Source organism: Arachis duranensis, chromosome 6 (assembly GCF_000817695.3).
Source record: "Arachis duranensis cultivar V14167 chromosome 6, aradu.V14167.gnm2.J7QH, whole genome shotgun sequence".
Lineage (NCBI taxonomy): Eukaryota > Viridiplantae > Streptophyta > Magnoliopsida > Fabales > Fabaceae > Arachis > Arachis duranensis.
Window position 1 is genome coordinate 41,210,397 of NC_029777.3, and position 8,246 is coordinate 41,218,642.

Below are 8,246 nucleotides of genomic sequence, written 5' to 3' on the forward strand. Positions count from 1 at the left end.
CACTCTTTCTGCTTTGGATCACGACTTTAACCATTCAGTCTCAAGCTTTTCTCTTGGACCTTCATGACACAAGCACATGCTTAAGGACAGCTTGATTTAGTCGCTTAGGCCAGTATTTTATTCCTTTGGGACCTCATATCCATTAATGCTCAAAGCCTTGAATCCCTTTTACCCTTTCCTTTTGGTTTAAAGGGCTATTGGATTTTTCTGCTTGCTTTTTCTTTTTCTTTCTTTTTCTTTTTTGCCATTTTTTTGCAAGCTTTGTTATTCACTGCTTTTTCTTGCTTCAAGAATCAATTTTATGATTTTTCAGATTATCAATAACATTTCTCTTTTTTCATCATTCTTTCAAGAGCCAACAATTTTAACATTCATAAACTTCACTATCAAAATTATGCATTGTTCAAGCATTCATTCAGAAAACAAAAAGTATTACCACCACATCAAAATAATCAAACTAATTTCAAGATAAATTTGGAAATTCAAGTACTTCTTGTTCTTTTGTAATTAGGCACATTTTTCATTTAAGAAAGGTGAAGGGTTCATAGGACATTCATAGCCTTAAGACATAGATACTAAACACTAATGATCATGTAATGAAGACACAAACATAGATAACACATAAAGCATAAAAATCGAAAAACAGAAAGAAAAGAACAAGGAAATCAAAGAACGGGTCCACCTTAGTGATGGCGGCTAATTCTTCCTCTTGAAGATCTAATGGAACGCTTGAGCTCCTCTATGTCTCTTCCTTGCCTTTGTTGCTCTTCCCTCATGGCTATTTCATCCTCTCTAATTTCATGGAGAATAATGGAGTGCTCTTGGTGCTCCATCCTTAGTTGCTCCATATTAGAACTCAAATCTCCCAAAAAGGTGTTGAGTTGCTCCCAATAGTTGTGTGGAGAAAAATACATCCCTTGAGGCATCTCAGGAATTTCTTGATGAGGGACTTCCTCATTCTCTTATTGAGGTCCATGAGTGGGCTCTCTTAATTGCTCCATCCTCTTTTTAGTGATGGGCTTGTCCTCTTCAATGAGGATGTCTTCCTCTATGACAATTCCAGCTAAATTTCATAGGTGATAGATGAGATGAAGAAAGGCTAACCTTGCCAAGGTGGAGGTTTTGTCAGCCACTTTGAAGAGTTATAGAGATGTGACCTCATGAACTTATACTTCCTCTTCAATCATGATGCTATGGATCATGATTGCCCGATCTACAGTCACTTCGGATCGGTTGCTAGTAGGAATGATGGAGCATTGGATGAATTCCAACCATCCTCTAGCCTCGGGTTTAAAGTCATGCCTTCTCAATTGAACCGACTTGCCTTTGGAGTCTCTTTTCCACTGAGCTCCTTCTACACATATGTCCATGAGGACTTGGTCCAACCTTTGATCAAAGTTGACCCTTCTAGTGTAGGGGCGTGCATCTCCTTGCATCATTGGCAAGTAGAATGCCAACCTTATATTTTCTGGACTGAAATCTAAGTATTTCCCCCGAACCATTGTAAGCCAATTCTTTGGGTTCGGGTTCACACTTTGATCATGGTTCTTAGTGATCCATGCATTAGCGTAGAACTCTTGAACCATTAAGATTCTGACTTGTTGAATGGGGTTGATGAGAACTTCCTAACCTCTTCTTCGAATCTCATGTCGGATCTCCGGATACTCATTCTTTTTTAGCATGAAAGGGACCTCAGGAATCACTTTCTTCTTGGTCACAACTTCATAGAAGTGGTCTTGATAGACCTTTGAGATGAATCTCTCCGTTTCCCATGACTCAGAGGTGGAAGCTTTTGCCTTCCCTTTCCTCTTTCTAGAGGTTTCTCCGGCCTTAGGTGCCATAAATGGTTATGGAAACACAAAAAGCAATGCTTTTTCCACACCAAACTTAAAGGGTTTGCTCGTTCTCGAGCAAAGGAAGAAAGAAGGATGGAGAAGAAGGAGAAACAGAGGAGATAGAGAGGTGTGATTGGTTCGGCCAATGGGGGTTAGAAGTGTTTATGATGTGTGAGAATGAAGGAGAAATGGGGGTTTTTATAGGAGTGAAAAGAGGGGTAGGGTTCATGTATTAGGGGTTGGGTTTAGGAGGGAAAGTGTTTGAATTTGAATAGTGAGGTAGGTGGGAGTTTTGGGGAAGAGTGGGTTGAGGTAGGTGGGGATCCTGTGAGGTTCACAGATCCTGAGAGAACAAGAATTTCTCATCCCTGCACCATTCTGGCGTGTAAATGCCATCTGAGTGCTAATCCTGGCGTTAAACGCCAGGTTGCTGCCCATTCCTGGCATTTAACGCCAACTTTTCTTCCCTTTTTGGCGTTTAACGCCAGCTTGGAGCCCTTTTCTGGTGTTAAACGCCTGTCTGGTGCCCTTTTCTGGCGTTAAACACCCAGAATGATGCCAGACTGGGTGTTTAACACCCATTATGCTACCTTTACTGGCATTTAAACGCCAGTAAGCTCATCCTCCAGGGTGTGCCATTTTTGATGCTGTTTTTTATTTTTGCTTTGATTTTTGTAGTTATTTTTGTGACTCCACATGATCATCAACCTAAAGAAAACATGAAATAACAATGGAAAATGGAAATCTAACATAGATAAATACAATTGGGTTGCCTCCCAATAAGCGCTTCTTTAATGTCAATAGCTTAACAGTGAGCTGTCATGGAGCTTCACAGATATTCAGAGCATGGTTGGAGCCTCCCAACACCAAAATTAGAGTTTGAATGTGGGGGCTATGGTTGACTCTGTATTGAGAGAAGCTTTTCATGCTTCCTCTCCATAGTTGCAGAGGGAGATCCTTGAGCCTTAAACACAAGGTAGTCTTCATTCAATTGAAGGACTAACTCTCCTCTGTCCACATCAATCACAGCTCTTGCTGTGGCAAGGAAGGGTCTTCCAAAGATGATGGATTCATCCTCCTTCTTCCCAGTATCTAGGATTATGAAGTCAGCAGGGATGTAAAGGCCCTCAACCATTACTAAAACATCCTCTACAAGTCCATAAGCCTATTTCATGGATTTGTTTGCCATCTCTAGTGGGATTCTTACAGCTTGTACCTCAAAGATTCTCTGTTTCTCCATTACAGAGAGTGGCATGAGGTTTATGCCTGACCCCAGGTCATGCAGAGCCTTCTCAATGGTCATGGTGCCTATGGTATATGGTATTAATAATTTTCTGGGATCCGGTTTCATCTGAGGAAATGTCTGCCTAATCAAATTATTCAGTTCATTGGTGAGCAAGGGGGGTTCATCCTCCCAAGTTTCATTACCAAATAACTTGGCATTCAGCTTCATGATTGCTCCAAGGTACTTAGCAACTTTCTCTTCAGTAATATCTTCATCCTCTTCAAAGGAAGAATACTCATTAGAGCTCATGATTGGCAGAATAGGTTCAATAGAATCTCTATGGTCTCTGTATGAGCCTCAGATTCCCTTGGTTCTTCAATAGGAAACTCCTTTTTGTCCAGATGATGTCCCATGAGGTCTTTCTCACTGGGGTTCACGTCCTCCTCCTCCTCTGTGCATTCGGCCACTTTGGTTATGTTGATGGCCTTGCACTCTCTTTTTGGGTTCTTTTCTGTATTGCTTGGGAGAGTACTAAGAGGAGTTTTAGTAACTTTTTTAATCAGCTGACCCACTTGTGCCTCTAGATTTCTGATAGAGGACCGTGCCTCATTCATGAAACTGAGAGTGGTCTTGGATAGCTCAGAGACTATGGTTGCTAAGCTAGAGAGATTCTGCTCAGAATTTTTTTTCTGTTGCTGAGAAGATGATGGAAAAGGCTTGCTATTGCTAAACCTATTTCTTCCACCATTATTGTTGTTGAAACCTTGTTGAGGCTTCTATTGGTCCTTCCATGAGAGAATTGGATGATTTCTCCATGAAGGATTATATGTGTTTCCATAGGATTCTCCCATGTAATTCACCTCTTTCATTGCAGGGTTCTCAGGATCATAAGCTTCTTCTTCAGAAGATGCTTCTTTATTACTGCTGGATGCAGCTTGTAATCCGGTCAGATTCTGAGAAATCATATTGACTTGCTGAGTCAAAAATTTATTTTGAACCAATATGACATTCAGAGTATCAATCTCAAGAACTCCTTTCTTCTGAGTTGTCCCATTGTTCACAGGATTTCTTTCAGAAGTGTACATGAACTGGGTATTTGCAACCATTTCAATGAGTTCCTGGGCTTCTGCAGGCGTTTTCTTCAGATGAATAGATCCACCTGCAGAATGGTCCAATAATATCTTGGATAACTCAGACAGACCATCATATAAGATACCTATGATGCTCCATTCTGAAAGCATGTCAGAAGGACACCTTCTGGTCAATTGCTTGTATCTTTTCCAATCTTTATAGAGGGATTCACCTTCCTTCTATTTGAAGGTTTGAACTTCTACTCTAAACTTACTCATCTTTTGAGGTTGAAAGAATTTAGCTAAGAAGGCATTGACCAGCATTTCCCAAGAGTTCAGACTGTCTCTAGGTTGTGAGTTCAACCATATACTAGCTCTGTCTCTTACAGCAAAAGGAAAAAGCATAAGTTTGTAGACCTCGGGATCAACTCCATTGGTCTTAACAGTGTCACAGATTTACAAGAATTCAGCCAAGAACTGATAAGGGTCTTCCAATAGAAGTCCATGAAACTTGCAATTCTGTTGCATCAGAGAAACTAATTGAGGCTTAAGCTCAAAGCTGTTTGTTCCAATGAGGTAGAGAGAAGAATTCGAACTTATAGAGAGGGAGGGAGTCTAAATTATTAAAGGAGGATAAGTGTTAGTGATTAAATAGAAAGAGATGAGAGAGAGAGTTTTCAAAATTTAAAAAGATTTTTGGAAAAGTGGTTAGTGATTTTCAAAAATTGGGAGTGGAAAAGTGGTTAGGTGGTTTTGAAAAAGATAAGAAATAGTAATTAGTTGAAAAAGATTTGAAAATAATTTTGAAAAGATAAGAAGTTAGAAAAAAAAGTTTGAAATCAAATTAAAAGAGATATGATTGAAAAAATTTGATTTTAAAAAGATATAATTTTAAAAAGATATGATTGAAAAAGATTTTTAAAAAAAAGGATTTGATTTTTAAAATTGATGACTTGACTAACAAGAAATTAAAAGATATGATTATAAAATTCAAATATAGAACCTTTATAGAAACTGGAAGCGGAATGAAAGGTATGGTCCATAAAGATTGATGTGTATATTCCATAAAAAAAGAATAAAAGATAAAATATTTTTTTTCCTAATGAGTTTTGTTTCTTATTCGTCGGTTTTATCTCTTTTGTTTATCAAGAAAGTAACAAACTTGAAATTTTTGAATCACAACATTAATTGTTAGCAAGGATTTTCGAAAATATTAAAAGAAAAATGAAAAAGATTTAATTTTGAAAAAGATATGATTGATAAGAGAGGATATGAAAAAGATAAGGTTTTGAAAAATTAGTTTTAAAACTTGAAAAATTGAAAAAGATTTGAATTGAAAACAAAATCACCTCCATGGTGTTATCCTGGCGTTAAACGCCCATAATGGTATCCATTCTGGCATCAGAAATCCTTCCTTACTGGGCGTTTTGAACGCACAGCTTTTTCTCTGTAATTCCTCTACTGTATGTTCTGAATCTTCAATTCTCTGTATTACGACTTGAAAAGATATATTTTTTTTATTTTTTTAAATTTTTAATGATGAGAAAAAAATAACAAAATGAAACTAATCATGAAAAACTAAGATCAAACAAGGGATGCATGCAAAAACACTTTGAATGTCAAGATGAACATCAAGAACACTATAAAGGTCATGATGAACATCAAGAACGTATTTTTGAAAAAAAAATTAAGAAAAGAAAGACATGCAAGAAACCAAACTTAGAAATTTTCATACTAGAGACACTAACAATTTGAGAATGCACATGAGAAACAACAAAAGACACAAAACAAGAGACTTTAAAGATCAGACAAAGAAAATCATCAAGAACAAGTTGAAGATTAATGAAGAACACAAGAACACACTTTCGAAAAATGCAAGAATAAAGTCATGCAATTGACACTAGACTCAAACAAGAAACACAAAATATTATTTATTTTTATGATTTTAAGAAATTTTTTTGTATTTTTTTTTGAAAATTATTTTGAAAAAGAAAATAAGCTCAAAATTTTTTTATTCCTGTGATGATAAAAGCATCATCTGAAACTCTAGAATTCATTCTTAAAAATTTTGAAGAACAAAATAAAAAGAAAAATACCTAATCTAAGCAACAATATGAACCGTCAGTTGTCCAAACTCGAATAATCTCTGGCAGTGGCGCCAAAAACTTGGTACGCGAAATCGTGATGTCACATACTTTCTTCACAACTCCGCGTAGCTGACCAGCAAGTGCACTGGGTCGTCCAAATAATACCTTACGTGAGTAAGGGTCGATCCCATGGAGATTGTCGGCTTGAAGCAAGCTATGGTCATCTTGTAAATCTCAGTCAGGCAAATTCAAATGGTTATGGGATTTTGATAATTAAAAGACAGATAAAAACATAAAATAGGATAGAGATACTTATGTAATTCATTGGTAGGAATTTCAGATAAGCGTTCGGAGATGCTTTGTTCCTTTTGAATCCTTGCTTTCTTACTGCTTTAATCCAGTCATGCGTACTCCTTTTCATGGCAAGCTGTATGTTGGGGAATCACCGTTGTCAATGGCTACCGTCCGTCTTCTCAGTGAAAATGGTCCGGCTATGGGTTACGTAGGGCTAATCATCTGTCGGTTCTCACTTGTGTTGGAATAAGATCAAATCTTCCTTTTGCGCACTGTCACTGTGCCCAGCACTCGCGAGTTTGAAGCTCATCACAGTCATCCCATCCCAGATCCTACTCCGAATACCACAGACAAGGTTTAGACTTTCCGGATCTCAAGAATGCTGCCAATTGATTCTAGCTTATACCATGAAGACTCTGATCTCACGGAATAGAAGGCTCTGTTGTCAGGAGAGGCAACCATGCGTCGTGGACCAGGAGGCCAAGAGATATACATTCAAGCTTGTTTTCAGGTAGAACGGAAGTGGTTGTCAGACACGCGTTCATAAGTGAGAATGGTAATGAGTGTCACTTGATCATCACATTCATCATGTTGAAGTGTGAATGAACATCTTAGAACAAGAATAAGCTTAAATTGAATAGAAAACAGTAGTAATTGCATTAATTCTTGACGAACAGCAGAGCTCCACACCTTAATTTATGAGGTGTAGAAGCTCTACCGTTGAAAATACATAAGTGATGAAGGTCCAGGCATGGACGAATGGCCAGCCCCCTAAACGTGATCAAGAGATCAACAGTGATACAAAGATAGTCTCAAAAATGATCTAAAGATCTCCCTATGATAAAAATACAATAGTAAAAGGTCCTATTTATAATGAACTAGTAACCTAGGGTTTATAGAAATAAGTAAATGATGCAGAAATTCACTTCCGGGGCCCACTTGGTATGTGCTTGGGCTGAGCATTGAAGCTTTCACATGAATAGGCTTCTCTTGAGGTTAAACGCCAGCTCTAGTGGTAGTTTGGGCGTTTTACTCCAGCTTTTATGCCAATTCTGGTGTTTAACGCCAGAAAATGGTAGAAAGTTGGCGTTAAAACGCCAGTTTGTGTTATCAAAACTCGGGCAAAGTATGAACTATTATATATTGTTGGAAAGTCCAAGATGTCAACTTTCCAACGCAATTGAGAGCGCGCCAATTGAGCTTCTGTAGCTCAAGAAAATCTATTTCGAGTGCAGGGAGGTCAGAATCCAACAGCATCTGTAGTCCTTTTTCACCCTCTGAATCAGATTTTTGCTCAGGTCCCTCAATTTCAGCTAGAAAATACCTGAAATCATAGAAAAACACACAAACTCATAGTAAAGTCCAGAAATGTGATTTTTGCATAAAAACCAATAATTATATACTAAAAACTAACTAAATCATACTAAAAACTACCTAAAAATAATACTAAAAAGCGTATAAATTATCCGCTCATCGGTAGACTATAAGTGACCTTAAGGGTATTATCCCTGCTCAATGCAGGCATAAAATCCTGTTGGAGGATAATGCCTAACCAGTGGTACAACCACACAGGCGATTGAACCCAGCTATGAAGGAAGTAGTGCAGAAGGAAGTCACTAAGCTCTTTGAGGCTGTGATTATTTATCCCATTTTTGATAGCCCATGGGTGAGCCCTATCCATGTTGTTCCTAAGAAGGGAGGATTGATAGTGGTTCACAATGAAAAGAATGAGTTG